This window comes from Taudactylus pleione, unplaced genomic scaffold (genome assembly GCF_031769625.1).
Source record: "Taudactylus pleione unplaced genomic scaffold, aTauple2 ptg000053l, whole genome shotgun sequence".
Classification (NCBI taxonomy): Eukaryota; Metazoa; Chordata; class Amphibia; order Anura; family Myobatrachidae; genus Taudactylus; species Taudactylus pleione.
Window position 1 is genome coordinate 10,288,776 of NW_028284455.1, and position 24,713 is coordinate 10,313,488.

The window sequence follows — 24,713 nt, forward strand, 5'->3', positions numbered from 1 at the left end:
AATTAATTACTGTTAATTTTTAAATAATTAAAAAACACAATTTTTGCACAGCATTCGCACTCTATAGGTCAGGTACGGAATTACAAAAGGATTTAGGGCCTGATTCAGAGCCGGACGCTATTTGCGCTCGCTCGTTCTGAAAAAAGGGGTGGCTATTCAAATGAACCGTTCGCTCTTTGCGGTCTGTTCACGCCTCTATGTCTGAACGAGCGAACAAAACTTGCGGCCGTTTTTTGGAAACTACGCCCCCTGGCCGCTCGCATCCTATGTCATGTCCGCTATTTATTAGATTAATCGAGTACATCGACCAGGGTATAAGCTGCTCGCTATTCTTGTGGTTGGTTTTTCCTACCGCAATCTTGCGAGCAGTTCTGACTATAAAATAACCCAGTGACGTGGTCAATGACGCTGCTGTATTAATTATGCACACCCATAAAATGCCCGTTTTGACCTTTAAGCACGCCTGCGTTCTGATCTCCACTCCCCGTTTTCAAGCACCTTCCCCTGTTACCACCCACATACGCCTCCTCCTGTCACTCAAAAGAGCAGGCATTCGCTATTTAGCGAACAAACGATTTTCGGGCGCACTGACTGGTTCGCACATGCGTATTACGATCCGTACGCATGCGCAGTAGTGCAAACATCGCTCGGAATGAACGAGCGGCCACTTACGAGCGGCTCTGAATCAGGCCCTTAGCTCACAGTTTACAAGCCAAGATCTCTCATGGTTCTACACCTAAAACACCAAAGAAGCATAAAAGCATTGTCCTGTTTGGTTTATTGTTAGATGCAGACTTGGACACCATTCTTCTTGGGCCATCTGCAAGGTCAATAGTAAAAATATTAAAACTAAAATTTTATTTTTGTTTCATTTCATAATTTGATTTTATAACATGCATTTTGCTACATACTAAGGAATTATGGAATTTTATTCTGTAGCATATAATCTAATTCTCTGAACATCATTTACTATGGCTTTCGCATGGAGTTCACAGTACCTTTTAAATGCTGTATGAATTTATTAGGGATGAGCAGGTTCAGTTCTCAGAGAATCGAACCCACCCGAATTTCGGGGATCCGGGGCGATACGAGCCAAGCTCGTATCTCCCTGCCTGCCCCAGATCCCTTACCCGAGGCAAAATGTTGCGTTGCCGCTGTCGGGTCGTGAGGTTTTGTATTGAGCGGGTTTAACGCTGATTGGCTGAGAGAGCCATCTGTCATGGCTCTCAGCCAATCAGCATTAAGCCCATTTAATATGCACACAGGAAGCAAAAGAAGATGGCGCTCGCCATCCCTTGCTGCCTGACACCGTCGGCACCCCCCGCTGCCGACACTGCTGGGACCTCCACTGGCAGCATTCCCCGCTGCTGACACCACCGCTGCCGACACCACCGCTGCCGACACTGCCAGCACCTCTGCAATGCTGCCCCACATATTCATGACTCCCTTAGCGACCGCCACACTGCCGGCACTCCAACACTGAGGACACCACCAGCACCCTTGCACTGCCAACACTGTCAGCACACATGCACTGAGGACCCCGCTGGCACTCCCGCTCTGCCGACACCGCCGGCACCCTGCATTGAGAACACCCTAGCACTGCCAACACAGTCAGCAAACCTGCACTGAGGACACCGCTGGCACCCCCGCACTGCCGACATCGCCGGCACCCTGCATTGAGATCACCCCTGCACTGCCGGCACAGTCAGCAAACCTGCACTGAGGAACCACTATTGATATTAAGTCAGGCTTATTATGAGTCTGAATATGGTAAACATTGATATCTGCATCCATGAGGAGAGATCTATCTGATTTACAGTCAGGCCCATAAATATGGCAACTACACTGGGATGCAAAAACGCAGCTCTGCAGCACAAATTTTTATTTATACTTGCTAATGCATCAGCTTACACAACTAGATGGTGTCAACAGTGGCGACCAAACTTTTTTGTCTACCTCCTTGGTTGCTGAACCACACTATGAAACACACAGAGGCTACTTCCGGTTCATTCCTTTGTCAGCCCCTGAAGGGTAAAACCGGTTGGATGAATCTTATACACCATGGAGACCCTGAATGCCGGAAATAGCTGCACAAGGAACTGGAAGTAGTTGCTGTGCATTTCATAGTGCGATCTAGCAACCAGGAAGTACACAGTCATCCTGGTATCAGAGCAACAGAAGCTCTTGGCCGTGTTTACACTGTACATCCGACAAATTTTTAATGCTTCTATCTCCGAAGTTTGCTTTACACTGTTACAGGTCCTACTTCCTTCGAAGACCTTAGGACTGTGGATGGGAATGTTTATCACACTTTTCGTGAGGCCTACCTAAGGAGAGGTTTGTTGGAGGATGATGTGTAAACAAACAAACATTCTTAAAATCCAGAGCAACGCCGGGTACTCCATCTAGTATATCCACTTTAGTGCAGCACTCACATTAACATAGGACCTCATTCAGAGGCAGTCGGAGGATGCAAGTGGTCGCTCAGAAACTGGGCGGCCGCTTGCATCCTGACCGCCCGCCTCTGTTGTGGTCGTTAGGCTGTGGGTTAACACCCACAGCTCTAACGACCGCTCCGGTGATGGTCGCGATGGTCAGAGACCATTGCGACCATCGGGGCTTACGATGAGACCCTAGGGTAGGGTCTCCCTTGTCGTAAGCCGGAAGCTCTCCACTGACATCACTAGTGATGTCAGTGGGGCCTCCCCCAAACGGTAGGCGTTCCCATGGGAACGCCTCCGTTTGGGCTGCCACCCCCCGGTCCGCCTTCCAAATGGGGCGAGCTGTCAATCAACATCGACAGCTCGCCCCCTTTGGATCGAGACCCGCTACGACCGGCGCTGTTGGTCGTAGCTGGTCTCACGCATGCGCACGATGGCGCCGTCGTGCGCATGCTCTGTGGGGGGCCATCGACCCAGTCCGAGCGCATCGGCGCTAACGACCGGGTCTGAATGACCCCCATAGTTCCACAGCAGCAGGGTGCACGGCAGCCAGTCATCTAGTCCATAGATTTCAGCATATCCAGAAGTTAAAAAATTGCAGGCACTCACCAATGATAGCAGCTTAGGTTATATTTATTTGCTCACAGTATAGCAGCGACATTTTGGTTGGCCCCACCAACCTTTTTCAAGCCATAAATAGAGACAAGCACTAAAGCTCGCAACAAGTATGAATCTAGCTGAGTAAAGGTTATTCATACTTGTTGTGAGCTTTACTTCTTGTCTCTGCTTATGGCTTGAAAAAGGTTGGTGAGGCCAACCGAAACGTCACTGCTATACTGTGAGCAAATAAATATAACCTAAGCTGCTATCATTGGTGAGTGCCTGCAAATTTTTAACTTCTACATATATATATATATAAAACACAAAACTTACTAAAACACAAAACACACACACAGATATATATATATATATATATACATACACACAGTATCAGGGACGTGACTAGAACTTTTTGGGCCCCATAGCAACAATTTTAAGGGGTCCCCTAACTTGGGTCTTATACAATGCCCACGGTAGAAGTTCCTCTAAAACACTAAATGGCCACTGTAATGGTGCTCCTTATGCAATGCCCACTGTAATGGTGTCCTTTACCCAGTGCCCCAGTAGTAATAATGCCCTCTGTAGTAATAATGCCCCTGAAAAGTAATGCCCCCTGTAGTAGTGTCCCCAGTAGTAAGGGACCCTGTAGTGCCTCCAGTTGTAATGCCCTTTGGAGTGCCCCCAATAGTAATGCTTCCTGCAGTGCCCCAGTAGTAATGCCCCTTGAAGTGTCCCCAGTAGTAAGGGCCCCTGTAGTGCCCCCATATGATGCCCCCAGTAGTAAGGCCCCTGTAGTGCCCCCAGTAGTAAGGCCCCCATTAGTGCCCCCAATAGTAATGCCCCTGTAGTGCCCCCAGTAGTAAGGCCCCCATTAGTGCCCCCAATAGTAAGGCCCCTGTAGTGCCCCCAATAGTAAGGCCCCTGTAGTACCCCCAGTAGTAAGGCCCCTGTAATGCCCCCTGTAGTGCCCACAGTAGTAAGCCCCCACCCCGCACACACACAAAAAAAAACCCAATACTTAAACCCCACTCTAGTGCCTGCTGCTGTCCGTCCCCGGCGCCCACCCCTCGGAACTATGGGAGTGATGTCATGACATCACTCCCATAGTGCACTGCGAGACCCGGAAGCCGGACCCGGCTGCTGCTGCGCTGGGGGGTAGAGAAGGAGCCGGGCGCCCGCTGATAACACAATCTCAGCGGGCACCCGGCAAATGGGGGGTGCGATCGCTGGGCCGGAGGGCCGGGCGCCCTCTAGTGGTTGGCGCCACTAGGAAGCTTGCCTAGTGGAAGCACCAGCCCTCGCCTCCAGTAGTGGTCCCCACCATACAGTGCCCCCAGTAGTGGTCCCCTTATACAGTGCCCCTAGTAGTGGTCTCCCCTATGCAGACTTATACAGTGCCCCCAGTAGTGGTCCCCCCTATCCTGTGCCCCTCACATATATAGAACAGACACACACAGAAGAACACAAACACAACACTTACCTGTATCCCCGTTCCTGCGCCCGCCGCCTTCCACTCCTCCGACCTCCGGCTCGGCACTATGGGAGAGACCCATCACCTAATGCGGGAGCCATGAGGTGGAGCTCATGAGTGAGCTTTAGCCCGGCTCCAGCTGTGGATGCAGCAGCCAATGAGAGTCTGTCTGACTCTCATTGGCTGCTAAAACAAACACACCGCCACCGAGTAGTATGAGTGTACTTGTAATGCAATAAAAAAATAGATTCACTCCAGGCGCTATCAAATTGTCAGCATGAAAAAACCTCTAAATAAATCACCACGTCTTAAAATCACATATATTAACAACAAACAGAGGTGATATATCCTTGCGCCAATATTGTCCACACAATGATGTTTATATTCTCCTATGCCGCTGCTCACATACGCTGCCCCCATAGCCTCTTACACACACTGCCTCCATAGCCTCTTGCACACGCTGCCCACATAGCCTCTCACACATGCTGCCCCATAGCCTCTTACACACACTGCCCATTAGCCTCTCACACATGCTGCCCCCATAGCCTCTTACACATGCTGCCCCATAGCCTCTTACACATGCAGCCCCATAGCCTCTTACACACACTGCCCATTAGCCTCTCACACACGTTGCCCCTTAGCCTCTCACACTTGCTGCCCCCATAGCCTCTTACACACACTGCCTCCATAGCCTCTTGCACACGCTGCCCACATAGCCTCTCACATACGCTGCCCCATAGCCTCTTACACACACTGCCCATTAGCCTCTCAAACACATTGCCCCTTAGCCTCTCACACATGCTGCCCCCATAGCCTCTTACACATGCTGCCCCCATAGCCTCTTACACACGCTGCCCCATAGCCTCTCACACATGCTGCCCCATAGCCTCTTACACACGTTGCCCCATAGCCTCTCACACACTGCCCCATAGCCTCTCACACACACTGCCCCATAGCCTCTCGCACACGCTAACCCCATAGCCTCTCACACATGCTGCTCCATAGCCTCTTACACACGTTGCCCCATAGCCTCTCACACACACTGCCCCATAGCCTCTCGCACACGCTAACCCCATAGCCTCCCACACACACTGCCCCATAGCCTCTTGCACATGCTAACCCCATAGCCTCTCACACACACTGCCCCATAGCCTCTCGCACACGCTAACCCCATAGCCTCTCACACATGTTGCCCCTTAGCCTCTCACACATGCTGCCTCCATAGCCTCTTACACATGCTGCCCCATAGCCTCTCACACACGCTGCCCCCATAGCTTGTCACACATGCTGCCCCCATAGCCTCTCACACACGCTGTCCCCATAAGCCTCTTACACATGCTGCCCCCATCGCTTCTCACACACAGGCTCACCAAGAGCCGCGGCATGGCCTAATGGCGGGAGGCGTGGCCACGCCCCCTTCCCCCCCAAAAAAACGCTTTGCAGCGCAGCAAAGTGGCGCTGTGCGCTGGGGAGGGGGGTCGCTCTGAGCCCCCTCAGCCCTGCACAAAGCCAGGGGGTGCGTGATCAGTGATCGCTCCCCCCCACAGGCATAGGAGACTGCTGTGGCTGCTGCTCAGCAGCCATGAGCTGTCTCTCACTGCAGCTCAGCACACGCTGTGTGCTGGGCTTCTGTGAGGGAGGGGGGGGGGCGGCGCTGGACCCGGGCCCCGCCGGGCCCCTGGGGAAGCCCGGGTAATCTGTACCCACTCCTCCCCCCTCTCAGCGCCCCTGCTCACACACGCTGCTCCCTTAGGTTCTCACACATGCTGCCCCCATAGCCTCTCAGACACACTGCCCCATAGCCTCTCAGACACACTGCCCCATAGCCTCTCAGACACACTGCCCCCATAGCCTCTCAGACACACTGCCCCCATAGCCTCTCAGATACACTGCCCCATAGCCTCTCAGACACACTGCCCCATAGCCTCTCAGACACACTGCCCCCATAGCCTCTCAGACACACTGCCCCATAGCCTCTCAGACACACTGCCCCATAGCCTCTCAGACACACTGCACCCATAGCCTCTCAGACACACTGCCCCATAGCCTCTCAGACACACTGCCCCATAGCCTCTCAGACACACCGCACCCATAGCCTCTCAGACACACTGCCTCCATAGCCTTTTCACACAAGCTGCCCCCATAGCCTCAAACATACGCTGCCACATAACCTCACACACTTTCATGTTATCAATACGAGTTCCACTCTATGACATGTCTTAGAGCAGTACCAAGCCCATCCTATATAACAAGCCTAGTTTAAAGAAAATCACCATAAAACCTGTTGTTAGCCCCATAGACTGCCAGGCCATGCCCAAACTGTGAAAAATACCTTGGGTTAAACAACAATGAATGAATGAGACCATTTGTGTTATTTCTCTATGTAGAAATAACCATTTTACAGGACCACCTTCAGACTACTGTACTTAGGGCCTAATTCAGCATTGTATACAATGCCAATGTTTTCGCAGTACCAGGGGCCCCAGGTTGTGTGGAATATGTCCACTTTATCATGAAGAAGGGCTCCAAGGTGGCTGAATACTAGATTTTGTTAATTAGAGCTGGAATAGGGTGTGCATGGTCTGTATCCAGTTATGACAATCAAGAGTTTAGCGGCGTTGTATATATGTGACAACAAAGTTTGTTGTGTAGTTTAGAAAGAGCTCTCAGGGGTTTACAAAATAATCCATGCAGCGAGTCTTTAGGAGGAGAAAAAACAGTCACTCTGCTTACTAAAGAGAAGACCTTGGACCTGATTCAGACCCGCTCGCTAAGGCGCGATCGCTCGCTCTGAGCGATTTTCGCCAATCTGCGCATGCGTATAATTCACAGTGTGTGTGCGCAAGCCATTCGTTGCGATATGATTTTGGTTGCTCGTAAGCCACTATCAGGTCGCTGCTTTGAGTGACAGATATTGCCGTTTGTGGGTCGTAACAGGGGAAGGTGCTTGTGAATGAGGGAGTGGATGTGCGAACGCAGGCGTGTCAGGCCGCCAAAACGCTGTTTATAATTAGCAAAGTAGCGTCATTGTACACGTCACCTGCATGTGTTTCAGCTAGCACTGATCACGGTGCTTGCGGCGGGGAAAGGCAACCCCAAGGGCTGTGACCTGCTCTGATGGCTCACGATGGTCCTGATTAATCCTAAATTTCCCAGAGTTGACGTGTGTTGCGAGTGGCAAGGGGGCTTTTTTAGACACTTGCGAGCGCACTTTGCCGTAGCTCGCTAAAACATAGTGGGCGTCCTTACGCAACGCAGTGCAAGCACTTCATTTAAATATCCAGCCCCCTTTTGCAAGCGACCGACCGCAACTTGCGAGCGGGTCTGAATGAGCTCCCTTGTCCAAGTATTTGGAGATTAAAGGGCAGTCCCACCACATGTGCAGATAAGTGCCTATATGCCCACATTGTCTCCAACATAGGTCCGAGGGCCCCGGGAAGATATGATGCAATTTTTCAGGGACCTTATACCAACATGAATATACTTTATAAAAGTTTACTTTAATATTAGTATTGATAGAGGTTTCAGCCACCCATCGCCTGATATCTGCCCATTATTCGTCCTCTAGACTAATCCCTAGGTCTTGTTGCCAGGTATGGTTCTTTTAACACATTAGGCAAAGCGGCCAACAGAGAATAGAGAATTGAGATAGTACCTCTGTGTCCTGAGTCGTAAGTACGTAGGCGCTCAAACAAAGTGGGTTTTCTAGTTTGCGAGGTTTACTGAGAGACTGTATGAAGTTACAAATTTGCAAATACTCAAATTGGTATTTGGTCTGCAGTCCATATTTTTCACACAACTTTTAAAGATTCTAGTTATCCCAGCAATAACCCAGGGGCTCTTGTAAGAGTTCATACAGCCTAATGGGAAATGTGGGAGGCGCCACAGAGTAGTCACAGGGGATGTAAGGTGCCAGCTCTAAATGTCCATTCAGTTTGTCCCATACCCTCAGAATGACTCTCATGCAAGGGACCTCATGGACCGAGGCTGGTCTCAAACGTGGAGGGAGCCATGGAAGAAAAGCTACCAACTGATTGCCAGTCACATTATTCTCAATGGTTACCCATATATTCTTCCTTCAACCGCATGCCTTGATGTGGCTCAGCTACACGAAATTAAAATATTGTTCGAAAATGGGAAGGCCCAAACCAACATTGGGCACAATTCTATTCTACGCGATGTGAATAGTGCCGGGATTCAGCTCCCGGAGCTATGCAATTGTGCGCGATCTTAGGTCAGGGAAGGCTCGTTCTCGCGCCTTAAACAGGGTGTTTAGGCGCAAGAACGGTCATTCTCCGATTAAACTTCCAGGTGTTAAGGGCAGAAAACAGCTTAGTGCCTGGACTTTTGTTAGATTTCTGCTCGCATCCCTGGAGGGGTGCGAGAAGAAATCCTTAGTCGGGCTTAGCAGCGCGGTCTACTGAATAGCTCAGGGAGCTCACTCCCGGCGCTATTCACATCACGTAGAATAGAATCGAGCCCATTGACTTCAAGTTTAGCCAAACAAGTTCTGTGGTGTCTGGGTTTTTATTTGACCACACAAATGAGTCACATATCAATAAGCTATTCATTTTTACAGTGGTGATACATCCAGACCAGGAGATATAGAGGGCGCCCATCATAATCAAAGTTTTTATTAATTTAGATCTAGGGATGTTTCTTTTTAAGTATGCTTGGATACCTTATAATACCAGACTTTTACATAGCATACGCACTTTGTATAGCAACGCAAGCTTCAACAGAATTACTGCAGCTGTAGGCAATGCTGCGAATGCGCCGATTATGCGAGCGTAACAGAGCATGCGCAGCAGTGATTACAGCTGTGGTAAGGTAGTGTAGGCAGGAAAAAGGATCTATTTCCTGAAAAGCTGTCATCGCAAAAATGACAGCTTTTCGGAATAGATAGTTATGGAGAGGAGGAATGATGAGTTCCTCCGGTAATTAGGTAGAACTCCATGCGAGTTCTAAACCTAATTACATCCATTGATTTTCTTAGTGTTGATGAATAGGCCCCTGCGTGTCTTGTTCGAATTGAAGAAAAGTTGAATGAAAAAAGTGAACTGGAAAAGAATTGTTTCATGCTTATATATATAACTAAAGCTTGAGAGAAATGTAATTTTGTTGTGGGATTGTAATCAAATCAGGGACAAAATAAGAAGAATGTCCTTGAGTGGTCCAGTCAAAGTCCCGACCTCAACCCCAGCATTTCTGAATGGTTTACTTTCCATAATTGCTCCATAATTACTCACAAAAAAATCTAGTTCTGTCTTTAAAACTGTTTAGACTGCAAAGCAGATGTGAATATAGAATCGTTAGCAATCCAGGAACATATGAATAGTTTTGCAAACAAACTGTAGTTGTACTAGAAACGGTGCCCTTGCTCGGCTATATTCCAATACAGATAAGACTAATATTTTATATATAGCACTAGCTTATTTCCCACAGAGCAATGACTTATTGTTTATAATCATCTGATGATAAAAGCTGTATGTCGTTCGGTTATATGACTGATTAATTTCAATGCTGTGTTAGTATAATGTGCTGTAACATTACATTGTTGGCATATACTGCATTATGATTATGTAATTTGTCAGTGTATTATGAAACTATTTTGACTTAAGAAAATATATTGTACAGTAACTGACATTATGGAAACAACAGGATACAATGAAAGAATCTTTAGTAGCGTCAGCACTTTGACTACTTTAGGAAACACAGTTACGGGTATATTTACTAAAGTGAAAGTTTCTAGAAGTGGAGCTGTTGCCCATAACAACCAAACAGATTCTATTTAACATTTAACTAGCACCTTCTAGAAGATCATAGCTAGAATCTGATTGGTTGCTATGGGCAATATCTCCACTTATAAAAAATCTCACTTTTAGTAAATTAGTGAGTTATTAAAATAATCTGTTTTTGTATTCAGTTCCAAGAAAGGCTTTAGCTATTACTTACCTATTGCCTACAATGCTGATGTGATTCTCGATTAGATAACTTTGACATCTGCACTGTAGTAATATATAAAGTAGTGGCTGCCTTTAGAAATGTGCATCCAAGTGAGAATAGAGATTCCTATTTAGAGATGTACGTTAGTGCAATCTCAGCTGCGATCCCGCACACAGCTGCTATGCGAAAATTTGCAAATGTCAAAGGTGCTGGGATATATATTGCCACTGGGGCCATCGCAGATCCATGGTAATGTGTACACATACACAGCCTCTGTCACAGATCATTCAATAATCGTCCATCTGAGTAGCCTGATGGTCACGCAGAATGGGCGCCTGAGCTAAGATGCTGGAGCCACTTTATCTGCATATGGGATCGCAGTTGTAGTCTGAGAAATGCCCTGAAAACAGTTGCGACACGCCTGCATGTTTGCCTCTACTCCCTGTAAATGCCCCCAAGCGGTCCCTTAATGTCAATCACTTTGCAAAGAAATTCTCACTGTGAGTGGCATCGCTGAGGTACCCTGGCGAGTGCGCAGTGCGACCTTTACTCATGTGCAGTCATCGTATAATCACTCGACTGTGGAAATATTAGGATTATGTACATATCTGAATCGATTGTTTGCTGTGCGCAAACATTTTAAGAAGTTCCAGGTCCAATGTCTCTGGTCTTATGGCCACCAGTATTAAATTATCAGGTAGGGGTTTTACTGCGGCCTGCTTGGCAGCTTGGTATTAAGGCATTTCCTTTTACCTCTGGAGTAATTTCTCTGGTGTGTGCTTCGACCTTATTTAAACTACATTTTTAGGCAATTAAAAAGCAGCAAACAAAAATCCAATACAATCTGCATAATCTGTATGCAACTCACCCTTTACATAATAACATGACCTATCAAAAAAGGTTGCATAGATTCAAAACAATCATGGTCATGAGTGAAAAAAATGTAAAAGTAAGGTTGTTTTATTTTCCTATCCCATAGCTATCTCCTGCACTATCATCTGCATCAGGGGCTGGCTGGCAACTTTTAGCCTGAGGGGCAAATGCATGCAGGCGGCCCTGGGAGAGGGGTAGCGTGTAGCCAGGGTGCCCGAAGAACATGTGTGCTACGGCGCCCCCCCCTCAAGTGTTCCAGGGAGGAGGCGGGTCCATATGGGATTAATGTAAAGTAAAAATAAAGATTAGGAACAGCCCCGTCGTGGTGCCCATATGCAGTGCCCCCTGTGCCCCAGGAGAGGATCCCCTTATGCAGGCCTCCAGTAGTGCCCCCAGTAGTGATCCCTCTATGCAGTGCCCCTTATACAGTGCCCCCAGTAGTGGTCCCCCATGTGCAGTGCCCCTTGTGCCCCCAGTAGTAAGCCCCTTAAATAGTGCCCCCATTAGTGGTACCCCCTATGCAGTGCTCCTTATATAGTGCCCCCAGTAGCAGTCCACACCCCATGCAGTGCCCCCAATAGTGGTAACCCTTATGCAGTGCCCCTTAAATAGTGGCCCCAGTTGTAGTCTCCCCCCTATGCAGTACCCACAGTATTGCCTTTTTTATAGAGCCCCCAGCAGTGGTCCCTCGATGCAGTGCCCCCAGTGGTAGTCTCCTCCCCCCTATGTAGTGCCCCTAGTAGTAGTCCCCTCCCCCCTATGCAGTGCCCCTAGTAGTTGTCCTTCCCCTTGTAGTGCCCCTAGTAGTAGTAGTCCCCCCTTGTAATAGTAGTCCCCCCCTTGTAGTGCCCCCAGTAGTAGTCCCCCCAGTTGTAGTCCCCCCCTTGAAGTGCCCCCAGTTATAATCCCCAGTAGTGGTCCCCCCTTGTAGTGCCCCCCTTGTAGTGCCCCCAGTAGTGATCTCCCCCTTGTAGTACCCCCAGTAATGGTCTCCCTCTTGTAGTTCCCCCAGTAGTAGTCCCTCCCTCTTGTAGTGCCCCCAGTCCAGTAGTGGTTCCCCCTTTGGAGTGCCACCAGTAGTCCCCTCCCTTGTAGTGCCCCCAGTAGTAGTAATCCCCCCCTTGTATTGCCCCAATTAGTAATAGTGCCCCCACTTGCAGTGCCTCCAGTAGTGATTCCCCCCTTATGGTGCCCCCAGTAGTGGTCTCCCCCTTGTAGTGCCAGCCTCCCCCCCAGTAGACACACGTAGTAAAAAAAAAAAAAAAAAACCCACTTACCTGAATCCCCTCTCCCGCCGTCGCCATCCGCTCCTCCGTCTGTCCTTCCCGGGCATTATGGGAGAGACATCATATGATGTCATGACGCCTCTCCCATTGCCCACTGCGGGAGCCGGAAGATGGAGCGGCTCCTGCAGTGGGCGCAGCAGCAGCTAATGAGAGTCTGATAGACTCTCATTGGCTGCTGCTTACAACAAACACACAGCTGCCGGAGCTGGCGGCTGTGTGTTTGTCACTTGTGTAGCGCTGACCGAACTCAGTCCGGTCAGCACTACACACGCGGTGCAGTCTGTGTCACAGTGACACAGACTGCCCGTGGCCCGCATGACGCTGCGGCCCAGGGGGCACATGGCACCCTGCCCCCCGGCCCAGCCACCACTGGGAGAGACGTCATATGATGTCATGACGCCTCTCCCATTGCCCACTGCAGGAGCCGGAAGATGGAGCGGCTCCTGCAGTGGGCGCAGCAGCAGCTAATGAGAGCCGACGGCTGTGTGTTTGTCACTTGTGTACGCCTGACCGAACTCCGTCCGGTCAGCGCTACACACGTGGTGCATTCTGTGTCACAGTGACACAGACTGCCCGCGGCCCGCGGCCTGCATGACGCTGCAGCCCGGGGGGCACATGGCACCCTGCCCCCCGGCCCAGCCTGCCACTGATCTGCATCATTATTTTTCCCCTCTTTTTGGACACAGCTGTAACAGAATAGCTGTGTTCAAACCTATACATCCTTTGATAGTGATATTAAATTAATGTTACTCCATACTTGGTGAATCTGGCAGCTAATACCCCTTTCAGACATATGACCCGGGAAATTTCCTGCTCAGACCAGGGACTTTCTCCTGTGCAAATTCCCGGGTATTTGGTCGAAATCCCCCCTTCACACTACAGTGTCTACCCGGGAAATTCCCAGGTAGACCCCTTTCAGACATAAGCAGTGTTTTATAGTTTTTAATACTACCTGCCTGTCCTCTGCCCTTCCTAGCCTATCCCCTCTCCGTCTGCCGCTGATGATGTCATCGTCATGCAGCAGGCAGCTGAAGAAATCACTACAGGCATTTTATTATTAAATCATTTAAATGTGCCCTGGTGGTCCAGCGGGAGTGCGGGTGGCCCGCTGTGGCAGAGACATGCCAGCGGATGTCCCCCTGCTGTGGCAGAGACATGCTGGGGGTGGTGAGCAGCAGTGCTGAGCATCCTTTAGGACACTCTGCACTGCCAACTCAAAGCAGCAGAGCTGAATGTCCGTGCTGCCAACTCAAAGCAGCAGCACTGGGCATCCTATAGGACTCTCTGCGCTGCCAAATCAATGTACAAGCTGCTTGGTGCAGCCCAGGAGTAGTAAATTCCCAGGTAGCACAGATCGACAGCTCGCCCCGTTTTGTAGGCGTGGTGGGGGGTGGTTTCACAAATGGAGGCGTTCCTTAATTGAACGCATGTCGTTTTGTGGGCGGCCACACTGACATCAGCAGTGATGTCAGTGGGGAGCTTCCTGCTAGATCAGAGCAGGAAGCTCCCTGGGACTTGCAATTGCCGAGACCCAACCTAAGGGTCTCGTCGCAAGCCCAGATGGTTGCGATGGTCTTGATCATCGTGACCATCAACCTGGTCAGTCGCTAAAGCTGTGGGTGGTAACCCACAGCTTAGCTAGCGACCAGGAGGCCGCACTTCAAAACACAAGCGGCCGCCCACATTCAGAGCGACCTGAATGAGGGCCTATATGTGATGACCCATCGTTTTTCATCAGTGTCAGTGTGCTTCTCTCACTGACCCCTCTTTTGGATAACTGAAAATGACCACTTCCATTTTATTTTCTTTTACTTGTGAAAGCTCAGTAACCCTCCCTTCAGAATTTCTTAAAGTGAAACTGTCAGAATTCTCAGAAACACACAATAGCAACATTTCATCATCTGATTCAAAATCAATTGCCTTTAAAAACATCATCACAACTTTGTATAGACATTCCAAAACATGTCGGATAAAACGGAGATTTCATAACATACTCTTCACAAATATAAGCATTCTCACATACGTACAATTCCATTACACAGTACATCATTTTTTTTTCTTCAGTACAAATGCATATTCTTACAGCTAGTTGCCTCTGTAAGACTAGACATTTTAGACATTCCATTATTATCAGCAAAGCCAAATTAGCTTAACATAAATTCTCTATATATTTTTACTAGAATAAAAAAAAATTATTGTAGCCATCCATAATGCAATTATCCACTCTAAAAACCAAAACAAAAAAAGTACAAGATGCATTCCAAAAACCAAACCAAATTAATACAATACTACTATAAAAAAAATATATGAAATTGTAAATAGATGTACAATATGCAAATGGTTTAGTAGTGGCAATACTTCTGAAAATACATTTTGAAAAAAAAACACTTGTTTATATGAAACATTCCCATACTATAAGAAATATGGTAATACATTTTCATAAAAACACGTTTACCAGTGCACAGATTTGCTGTTACACCTGCATCTCCAGGTATATTTTAACGGATTGGAAGCCCCTAAGTCTGTCTAAATATTTTGTTATAATTATCTTATAACAGTCATTGCTTTTACAAAAGGAACCTCAGATCATGGTAAACCCCAACTCTGACATATGGTATCTCCTGACACATTACAAAATATGCAATTTAGACATCTCCAATCATTAATAGCCTTTCTAAGTCTCTGTGATCTACAAGCATTCTACTGACCACGGGGCTTTGCACACTGTACAGAGAGTATCATCTGTGCAATTTTTGCAAGCCCAGTGTTGGTATTAGGAGTTCCTACTTTTCCTTTTGATGGTAGTCTCAGTATTGTTAGTGACATTAAAATCCTATACTTGATCTTTGTTCTGCCATTTTCTCATACTTTAGCATTTGCTTGTATCAATCTACAAATCAAGCCCCTGGGTCAGTTCTTTGCACATCACATACCCGTGATCAGGGCCGCAACTAGGGGGGTATGCAAGAATAGAACAATAAAGATAGTAAATAGGGCGCTGTGGTGAGAAGTCTTCCCAGCAGCTGCAAAAAGGGGAGGTAGTCAGCCTCCTATATGACAATATAGAAAAGAAAATATGCAGCGCTGATAATAGATGCAGTTTAATATAAATATAAAAACAATACAATCATGAAAATAAAAACATATCAAAATATAATTTGTGTGTGGTAATATTGTGGATCCACTGCGATAGTAGATGGAGGTCCAAATAACAACCTCATAAAGCATGCATATTATCCTATAGGCACTCTTGCTGCAGCAATATACTGGATGGGCACTGATGTAATATCTCGCAAGGTAACTTGGGATATAGTTGTAAATCCAACAATGGGAAAGATTTTACCAGCTTATGTCCAGATAAAACGAGGGTCCCAAAATTAGCGATGGTATCACACCGGCGAACATCCAACGCACGGAAAGACCTCTAAGAGATTGATGCTGGAACCAGGGATGGCGTCCCAAGTTGAGAAAACTCCAATAAAGTTCCTGAATAGTGTCCAAATGATGAGTGCCTGTTAGGAAGAACCACCAACGCGTTTCACTACCACCTGGTAGCTTTTTCAAGGTGTCTCTATGGCTGATATACAGCCCTCTTATACTGCTTTTCATTAGGCTCAATCGTCCTCAGGTGGATCCAATTAGTTATATAAAAAACTACTTAGTAGTCAAAAATTAAATAAACAAACGATACAGACAACAGGAGGCAGACATTGACATACATTAATTCAAATAGTTAAAGTTACTGTTTGAAATGCACTACAATATTCGATCTAAAACTCACCACAGATGTTTTCTGTATTTGTAGGTAATTATTGGTCAAAAACAATCACGTGACCATGTGGAGCGCTATGGAATCACATGTTGCGTTCCAAGCCTCCGGCTGATGGCGGATCTCTGCTGGGGGGCGGGTCACATGACCCGCTCGGATTTTTGTGTGGAACGCTATGGCATAAAGCGCTGCATTCCACACTTCTAACTTCCCCATTCCATTTCCTATGTTCGTCACGTGGTTTCCCTGACGGGACCACCACGTACTCCTATACTGTGTGCCCATTCAGCGCTCAGATATTTTTAACTCCTTAGTCCCCAGATGTCATATCAAAATACTACATAGAGGAATATGGTATCGATCCTCATTATAATACTACAATTATATAAACGATGTCTTTAATCGAAAGAACAGAGAAAAAATATCAATGTAACTATAAATAAATAAATTAATAAAAATAAAAACATGACTAAGTCTATTAGATATGATATAGACATCATGATTAATAATATAAACTAAATAACCAAAACAACAAAATAATAAATATATCAAGGACAATATCACAAAGGTAGATATTAACATTCTTAATCCACTCTTTATGACATATATACCATGAATTGGGTGGACCACTGAATAGAATAAACAGGTAAACCCCTGACCCGTTAGATATAACACACACCAGAGGTAAATCAGTGTTGAAGATACACTGGAAACATACATCTAATAACCCTAGATAATTATCAACCACCTAAGGTGAAACCCAAATGTCCCTATTTTATAAAATAGCATTGAGTTCTAGGGCTTCATTAAGTCCACTTGGGAATAGAGAATTAAGTTGAAATGTCCAGTAAATTTCCTGTTGGCAGAGTTTTCTAAATCTATCCCCTCCTCGTGGGGTTGATGGAATAAATTCTAAACCGATAACTTTTAATGAGCTTGGATCACTATTATGTTGCACCATAAAATGTTTAGGAATACTATGATTCTGTTTTTTATTTAAAATATTCCTACGGTGCTCCATATAACGCACCTTAAGGGGTCTCGTTGTTCGACCAACATATTTGAGGTTACAATCACATTGGAGGAGATAGATTACCCAACTAGAGTTACAATTAATAAAGCTGGTAATACTTTTTTCTTCTCCTGTCAAAGTAACAACGGATGTAGTTTTATTTAATACAAATGTACAGGTTGTACATCTTGTGTTTCCACATCTAAAAAAACCTACTGTTCTTCTGTTTAGCCAAGCTTTAGTACAATTGTCCGAGTCTTTGACCACAGGAACGGATTTCATAAAGCTTGGAGCAAGAATGGTTTTTAAGGAGCGATTTTTCCTGAAAATAAATTCAGGGTGACTGGGAAGGACTTGGTTGAGTATAGGATCAACTTTTAATATATGGTAATTTGATTTAATGATTTGTTTGATAGTATTTGACTGGTTATTAAATTTACTAATAAAAGCCAACTCTCTAGATCCTTTTGGATTATTATAATTTATTTCTAACAATATCTTCTTTTTTGGGTCTAATAGGGAATCTCTATCTATTTCTGATACTTCTTTGAATGCCCTCTCTAAGATATAGTTAGGGTATCCTCTGCTCATAAAAGATTCCAACAACTTTTTTGCTTGTTCCTGGAATCCTTTTTCTGTCGAACAATTCCTCCTAATCCTAAGGAGTTGTCCCTTCGGAATATTGGTCTTCCATGGCATGTAATGGGCACTACGGAAGTGTAGATATGCTTCTGTTCCAACATCTTTGATGTAATTAGAAGTGATAATTTTATCACCCAAAATCTCAAGGGTCACATCCAGAAAATGTATAACACTCTTGTTATAATTGTAAGTAAACTAGGGTGGGCTAGAGGTGCACGTGCACCGGGTGCCGGAATGCAGGGGGTGAAAAAAGGCAGACTTACGGTGGCTTGGGGGCTGCAGATTAAGAAAACGGCCATCCAAAAATGGCCACCGCCGAGAAGGAGACAGATGCTAGAGGTCCTTACTGGTCCTCTAGTGTCTGTCTCCTCCTTGGCGGCGGCCATTTTTGGATGGCCATTTTCAGCAGATTCCATGCGGACTAGCCGTCTGCATGGACTCTGCTGAAAACGGCCATCCAAAAATGGCTGCCGCCGAGGAGGAGACAGACACTAGAGGTCCTACTGGACCTCTAGTGTCTATTAGGCCAGCGCAAGTGCCAGGAGGAGATGCTGAAAGCTGCATCTTCTCCCATGAAAACCCCTGGCAACGAGCATAAACCCCATGGCAACGAGCATAAACCCCATGGAAACAAGCAGGTAACCCCTGGCAACGAGCATGTAACCCCTGGCCACGAGCATAAACCCCATGGCAACAAGCATAAACCCCATAGTAATGAGCATGTAAGCCCTGGCAACGAGCAGAAACCCCATGGCAACAAGCATGTAACCCCTGGCAACGAGCATAAACCCCCTGGCAATGAGCATAAACCCCCTGGCAACGAGCATATAACCCCTGGCAACAAGCATAAACCCCATGGCAACAAGCATGTAACTCCTGGCAATGAGCATAAACCCCATAGCAATGAGCATAAACCCCATAGCAACGAGCATGAAACCCCCTGGCAACGAGTGTGAAACCCCCTGGCAACGAGCTTGAAACCCACTGGCAACGAGCATGAAACCCCCTGGCAACGAGCATAAAACCCCTGACAATGAGCAGGTAATTTTAAAGTAATTAGAAGTCTTACTGTGGGGCATAAAATGGTGACAGGCAAATATGTAAGTGGCATTTTGGTGATAGGCATTACAGTGTGTGGCATAATGTGTAATGGGCATTTTGGTGTGTGCAATAATGTAAGTCGCTATACCAGGGACGTTTGACTAATGTACTGTCTTATGGAGGAGCAAGGACAAAATCCAGGTACGGGAAGGGAGGGGGGCGCAAAATTGCTGCCTTGCACCGGGTGACAGATATCCTAGTTTCGGCCCTGCCGTGATGCTTTAATTTTAAATTATTCAGCTTAACCGAGTCAAGGGTGCCCTCTTTAGAGATACCCGCTCACTGAAATAATTTATATCATTCAGCTTTACCGAGTCAAGGGTGCTCTTATTAAAGATACCCGCTCAAATGATATCCGCATTCCCTTCAAAGATTCCTCACCGTGGACACACTTTACTATGTCCCGAGAGTCTCCACACCCGAGGGATGACTTTTTGTGTTCCCCATACTTAAGTACTTCTAAGTATGTTTTTGACCTGGAACAAATCTGACCCAGTGAGGTTAATTTACTAGATCTGATACTACTTCTGATCAGAGTCTACCACATGGTGTTTACTGAAAGGAAAATAGCAACCTGCAATGACAATAACACTGCCTTTGCTACTGAGAAATATACTACCTGTTCCTTCTCTGAAATATGTATCTTGGACAACACAAGGACCTCCTTGTCTACTTGCTAATACAGCTGAATGCACACACTGATAACAATACGTACATTTAGGTTATACTTCACACTTATGCCAGACTGCAGCACTGGTTGGTATAATCACAGATTGTGGGCTCTATTTATTAACATTATTTTTACTAAAATAAAGTGAAAAAGGGTGTTTTCACACCCTTTTCACATTATTTTAGTTTCACCTGTAGTTATTACAGGGCAATTGGAGTAGAATTAGTAAAATTGTACTCCAACCCCCAGTATCACTTATTTTTAGTAAAGCAGATCGCATTTCCCATAATTGTAATGGGAAGTGTGATCTGTGTGCAAGTTACTAAAAATAAATTGTAAAAAAATACCGGGGGAAGCCCTGTGATAATAACGCCACCTGGAGGTGGCGTTATCCAGGGTCTCCCCCGGTTACCGGGCTCCCACTCTGCTCTAACGTGGAGAGCAGAGGCGGGAGCCGGTACCAGTAATCAGCTGTGTGGTCTAAGCAGACCGCAAGCTGATTGCTGTAAAAAAAAGAAAAAAAAAATTAAACATTTTTTTTTTTACTTACCTGAATCCAGGGACCGGTGATCGGGCCTCCGGTGATGGCTCCTCTCCGGTCAGCTGGTCTCCCACAGTGCACTGGGGCCCGGTCATCAGGTGATCGGGCCCCAGTGCAGTATGGGAGATCACCTGATTGGGAAGCCCGGAGAAGACCACCGGAGGCCAGGAGGATGCAGGTAAGTGTAATGAAGGGAGGGGGGGTCGCGGGGGTCCGCGATCGTGGGGGGCGGGGCTTAGCATCGGTGGAGGGGTAGTAGCGGTGGTCGGTCGGCGCATGCGCTGGCTCTTAGTCGCGGTATTTTTTCCGAAAATACCGCGACTAGAGTGCGGATGGGATCCGCAGGAACAGAGCGTTATCGCAAGCTCTGTCCCTGCAAGGGATTTATAGTAAATCCCTGTGATATTGCTTGAATTCGCAATGCGAATTCACTCGGTAATATCACACTACAATCCGCATTCAATATGCGGATTGTAGTAAATAGAGCCCTATGTCACAATACAGGACTTATATAATTAAGAAAATATCCTCTAATACCTCCTGGCCTGACCAAAGTAACTATTATCATACACTTATAACAGAACTATATAACTCTAACATGACTGAATACTGCTAGCAGCTAAACAAGTACAATGGGCTCTATTTATCAACATTATTTTTACTAAAATAATGTGAAAAAGGGTGTTTTCACACCCTTTTCACATTATTTTAGTATTACCTATAGTTACTATAGGGCAACTGGAGTAGAATTCATAAAATTCTACTCCAAGCCCTAAGTATCACTTATTTTTAGTAAAGCAGATCGCATTTCCCATAACTGTAATGGGAAATGTGATCCGACCATAGTTACTAAAAATAAATGTGAAAAAAATATCGGGGAAAGCCCTGTGATAATAACGCCACCTGGAGGTGGCGTTATCCAGGGTCTCCCCCGGTTACCGGCCTCCTGCCCTGCTCTAATGGGGAGAGCAGAGCTGGGAGTCGGTCCCTGTAATCAGCTGTGTGGTCTAAACTAGACCACAAGCTGATTACTGTAAAAAAAGAAAAAAAAAATTGTAAAAAAAAATTACTTACCTGACTCCAGGGACCGGTGATCGGGCCTCAGGTGATGTTCTCCCCTCCGGTTAGCTGGTCTCCCACAGTGCACTGCGGCCCGGTCATCAGGTGATCGGGCCCCAGTGCAGTATGGGAGATCACCTGACCGGAGGAATGGAGTCCATCACTGGAGGCCTGGAGCATGCAGGTAAGTGTAATTAAGGGAGGGAGGGTTGCGGGGGCGGGGCTTAGTGCCGGAGGTGGGGCTTAGCGCCGGTGGGGGTAGCAGCGGCAACCAGTCTGCGCATGCGCGGGCACTTAATCACGGTATTTTTTGCAAAAATACCGTGATAAGGCTCCGAGGGGGATTCGCAGGGACAGAGCTTTATCACAAGCTCTGTCCCTGCAAGGGATTTGTAGTAAATCCCTGTGATATTGCCGGAATTTGCAATGCGAATTCAGTCGGTAATATCACACTACAATCTGTAGTAAATAGAGCCCAATATGTATAGACATGCTTCCTAATCTTGCTGCCCAGCATTAGTCACAACACCAGCACTGGATCTGTCTCTATACCATCCATTGAATTTAGCTTATTCAGTCACCATTTCATTTGCACAATCATTCGCCTCAAATGCACAAAAGCACATACAAAGCAATAGAAATAAACTGATGACTGAGGCTGTGACGCGGTGTCCTTGTATTTAGATGTCCGTCAACAGGTACAATCTGGGGATCTTGGTGGAATGACCTCAAAATTGATAACGCTGATCTTAATAGACCCTTTATCCTCCACAGCTCACATACAGTGGTCAGCCACCAGTTAACACAATCTAGTCTGCACATGCACAACAAAGTTTCTTATCTACCTAATTAAAATATATATGAATATATTTAGCATATTCCAAGCATTACATACATCGTCAGTAGATGGCAGTATTGCCTAACTTATCAATAAATGAATATTAGTTCTACTATCTATAAATCTATATGACATCTATCAAGGGATTTATTAGCTATGTCTAGTGTTAGAGACAATACATCATTGGTATAAGGCAGTCTCTTGACAACATACACCATTGTTCTCAATAGGACCATATAATCTCTTATCTTTCCTGTCATATAACTCAGACTTGAATACAAAGGATGAATACACTCTACTGTAGTCTAAATTGGCTAACATAAATTATTTCTGTATGCATACATTCCTAAGAGCTAGAATAGATAGATAAGGAATAAGGCCCTTCTCAGGCACAATGTCTCACACAGAATATAATTTCTTCTTAGCATTTGAACACAAAATGGAGTCATGCTTTAACATGATTCTTCACTTTATCAATTGTAAGGACAATTCATGTATAGCAGATCTCACTGGTGCCCAGTATAGTCGGTTATAGGTGCTTGGTGGGGAGGGGGGGAGAGCTGGGAGTGCTGCAGGGCTGGGGCTCATTACTAGCCACATTAGCAATGTGCAGACCCCTGTCTAATTACCTTAACCTTAATGCAGGGGTCTGCATTAGTGGTAGGGGGTAATTATACTATGGTCTGCAATAGGGGAGGGGGGGTTATTAAACAGGGGTCTGCATTAGGGGTGGGGGTCATTAGACAGGGATCTTCATTAGGGGAGGGGGTCATTAGAAATGGTTCTGCACTACGGGTGGGGATTATTAGACAAGGGTATGCATTAGGAGTAGTTGGCAAGGGTCTGCCTAAGAGGTTGGGGGTCATTAGACAATTAGGGGTAGGAATAATTAGACATGCATCAGACCCTCCAACTGTACTGTTTTTTCCTGTACAGTACAATTTTTTTACGGTCTGTACCACCATTGCAAGCGATGCTGGGCTGCCCCCAGGCTCTCTCTCACATCTACACAGTTTGGGAGAGAGCCTGGGGACAGCACAGCATCGTCAGGAGGGCTGGGCACACCCCCAGAGTGATGAAAATCAGGGTGTGCCATGATGCTGTGGCCTTCCACATGAGGTCACCAGTGGCGTAACTAGAGCATGGCGAGTGGGGTGCGTGCCCTGGGCACCGTTGGAACAGCGGCACGGGGGGGCACCGCCGGCATGGTACCGGCCCGCCCGCCCTAATTAGAGAGTGTAGCGCCGACCGCAATGAGTGCGTTCAGCGCTGTGCTTCACACCTAAGCCCGTTCCCTCCCCCTGAGCGCTTGCCCAATAGTGCCAGGAGGCGGGCTCAGGCTGTGCATAACACACACATCGCTGCCAGCGCTGGCGGTGATGCGTGTGTTAAACAGCAGCCAGTGAGAGTCAGATAGACTTTCATTGACTGCTGCAGCACCCACTGCAAGAGCCGGACTTCCGTCCGGCTCCTGCAGTGGGTAATGGGACTGACGTCATGACGTCTGTCCCATAATGCTGAGCGCACCAGCCCAGGCGAACTGGCGGGCGGGAGCGGCGTCGCGGACAGGAGCAGGAGCAGGGATTCAGGTAAGTATATTTTTATATATATATATTTTTTAACCTATCTGCACAACGGGGGAGGGGGTGGCTACTACTGGGGGGATCTCTACTGGGGGAGGGGTGGCTACTACTGGGGGTGCCATTCGGAGGACCTCTACTGGGGGGGCTACTACTGGGGGCACTTAATCGGGAGGGGGAACCTCTACTGGGGACTACTACTTGGGGGGGAACTAGCCACTGGGGGCATTATAAAAGGGGCCTACTACTAGAGGCACTGCACTCGGGGGACCACTACTGGGGGCAATAATAGGAAGGGCCACTACAGGGGGCACTGGATAGGGGGGATCACTACAGGGTGCCTGCATAAGGGGACCACTACTGGGAAAACTGCATGGGGGAGGACTACTGCTGGGGGCACTATATAAAGGGCACTGCATAGGGGGGGACTACTACTGGGGGCACCATATAAAGGGCACTGCATAAGGGGATACCGCTACTGGGCGCACTGCATTTTGGGGACTGCTACTGGGGGCACTGCATAAGGGGGAACACTACATGGGGCACTGCATTTGGGGGGGCCACTACTGGGGGTACTGAGTAAGGGGAACTAATTGGGGGCTGTATAAGGGGGACCACTACTGGGGATACTGTATAAGGGGCACTACTATGGGCCTGCATAAGAGGGACCACAACTGCATACTGGGGGTACTGTATAAGGAGTACTACTGGGGTTAAGGTGCATATGGATAGGAATGTTCAGTTTGAAAATAAAGGGGTGTGTCATGTTGACACGCCCCATTTTTAAGTGACCACGACCATTTTTTGACGCGCGCGCCTTCGGCACGTGCACATCGGTGTGTATGGGAGCTCCCTTTTCAATTTTGCCCTGGGCTCCAAATACC